General features: G+C 40.8%; 1 pseudogene; it reads right to left on the bottom strand.

Annotated features, from left to right (window-relative positions):
* Positions 1-376: 376 nt before the first annotated feature.
* Positions 377-2108, bottom strand: LOC149561145 (UDP-glycosyltransferase 86A1-like; annotated as a pseudogene).
* Between the last annotated feature and the right edge of the window lie 645 nt (positions 2109-2753).

Below are 2753 nucleotides of genomic sequence, written 5' to 3'. Positions count from 1 at the left end.
CTTTGACATAAACATTCCAAGACGATACCCCAAAAGACAGGGACCCAAGCTCACAAAGAGCTCTTGTTCCCTTCATTCCCCTGTTCACGGTACTAATTCACTTAAAATTTCAAACCTTTTTGACAAATACAAACAAATACTTTAAATGACAATGATCTCATAAGGGATCGCTGCATTTTGCAGACTGTCATAGCATGACAATAGCTGTGCAGCCAGTTACTTAGATATCTTACCAAGGGGAATTGCTATACTTAGATACCCTATGTTTGAATTGAATTTAACGCTGAGAACACATTAATAGCAGCTGGGTCTGTAGATATTAATTACCCAACTGGGGTAGACAAAATCATTTGAATACTATTGGACTTGGATTATATCAAATTCCTTTCAGCCTACTCATCAGCACTTCCAAATTACTTGCAGAACGTCCTCCTTTACTCACTTCCTCCTCCGCCAAATCCCTAAATTTCTCGGCTTCTCTCCTTACTCTCACTCCCTCCTCCCCTTCCATCAACATTCTCACCTTCATCTCTACTTCCTCCCCTATTATCACCCTGCTCCCATCCTCTGTCTTTTTCACCCCGAATCCAAGCTTCCATTGCTCGGCCATTAGCCTGCTATTAAAATACTTCTCATCCTCCGTATTCTTCAACCCCAACCCAAACTTCCATCCCTCCACCACCAATCTGCAGTTAATAAACTGGTCCGCTCCAATAGGAAATCCCAACATGGGAACTCCTGCCGACACACTTTCCATAATCGCATTCCACCCGCAGTGGCTCAAAAACCCTCCCACGGCGGGATGCCTCAGAACCTCCGCCTGCCTCAACCAGAGGGCAATCACCCCCCGCCCTTTACATTCCTCCAAATATCCATCCGCCAACATCTCCGACACATCACTCGCCTCTTTATCCGGACGAAGCGCCCACAGAAAGTAGCACCCGCTCTTCATGAGACCGTCCGCTATTTCCCTCAGCTGACCTCTCGCCACGGTCATGAAGCTGCCGAAGGAAGCATAGACTACTGACCGCGCCGGTTTCGAATCCAGCCTGTCGATAAAGTGGGTTTGAAGAAGCTTTGAAGACGAGGCGGTGTCAAGGGACCCACACAAAGAACAGGGGATTTGTGGGTGTGAGCCTCCACTGCTCTGCACTCCAAGGAGTAAAAGGAATTCGCCACAATCCAATCGGCTGTCCTCACATTTGCAAAACATTCTCTAATAAAATCGCCCACTGGATTTGAAGTGGTGCTGGTTAAAGACGCTAAACAATCTGTGGGTTGCAGCGGAGGCGATCTGGCAACGTAATCCTTCCATTCTTCCAGCTCTGCAACCAGCAAAAATAAAAACAACAAACATTCACTATTTTCCTCCTACGAAATCAATCAACTACAACTGTTAATCCAAGCTTTCATTTTTACAAAACAGAGAGCAGATTATGTGTTTTTGCCAAATGCACAGCCCACTTGTGGAAGATATCGGCGATGATGCACGTCACCGGTGTTCCGGAGCAATTCAGATTGCTTAAGAGCTGAGCCACGTGGGTTTCCATGTTACTCAGGGAGAGCACAAATTCTATGAAGTTGTCAGCTCTTTGGGACTCGTCCACCACGCAGTCTGGAATAACCGCGGCCCTGAAGTTTGAAGTGAAAGGATTTTCATCGCCCTGGGTGATGATTTTGTGCCACGACTCGGTCACCACAAATGTAACAGAGATGTCGTGGGAGATGTCGTGGGAGGCGAGCTTTAAGGCAAAGCGCATCATGGGATTCAGATGGCCTCGCCCGGGATATTAAACAACTAACGCATGGGCTGCCATTATTTTCCTTTTGCTGCAACTAAGACAGAGCTTGATATTTTAGATCTGAAAACTATGCAAATAATTGTGCATCAAAATTTCTTTTGCGTACTCTACCTTTTCAGCTTTTGTTGTCAGGGGCAGTAAACAGAAAAGTACCAATTGCATTTGTCGACGCAATTCTACTCTGGAGGAAGGGTTCGAGGTGAGTAAAATTTGAAATCCAAGTTGAAAACTATGCGGTATAGAGACGTGATAGCTTGTCCATCTGCTGCGAGGTCGGTAAAATTTGACTCGAAATTTACTCGTGGTCAACATAAATCGAAATGAAATGAATCCTTTTCTACTCTGCAGACAATTTGTTAATTTTTTATTGTTGAGGATAACTTAGTTATACATGAGATTTGGATCTAAGTTGAATGCAATGTATGAAGATTTTTGGATGAAGATAACTTGTGAGTATTGTAAGTTTGTTTGTTTTGTAAGTGGATTAGGTGGAGAATTTGATATTATAATGCTAGAGAGTTTTGAGACAGATTGAAGAGATGAGATGAAATGAAATATTTTTAGTTATTTAGTTTATGTGTAGTATATGTATGTGATTAGTTAGTATTGATCATAAGGAACTAACCTTTTCATTTGTTTTTTAAATAATTTTTTTAATTTAATTATGTTAGAATCTTAAAGTTTGAGTGCTTATATTTTAAAAATTAGTTTTTGAAAACATAATAATATTTTTTTATTGGTTGAAAATTATTTTAATAGAGCTTTATTATTTTTGCAGTCAAAAAAATAACCAAAGGAATCTTCAAAGTTAATTATGAATCAATTGCATTAATAATTACAATTGTTGTACATAGTCTCTTGCTTTCTCAAATAATTTTTAACAGTTTGGATGATTACAGAGTTTTGAAGCATGTACAAATCATTTAGGACTTCTCTTTCAACAAAGCCTAT

The sequence above is a fragment of the Cupressus sempervirens genome, chromosome 4 (assembly GCF_028749045.1).
Source record: "Cupressus sempervirens isolate cs-2001-9-10 chromosome 4, ASM2874904v1, whole genome shotgun sequence".
In the NCBI taxonomy this organism is placed as follows: domain Eukaryota; kingdom Viridiplantae; phylum Streptophyta; class Pinopsida; order Cupressales; family Cupressaceae; genus Cupressus; species Cupressus sempervirens.
The sequence above is the reverse complement of the archived record's forward strand: the minus strand, read 5'-3'. Positions and strand labels throughout refer to the sequence as shown.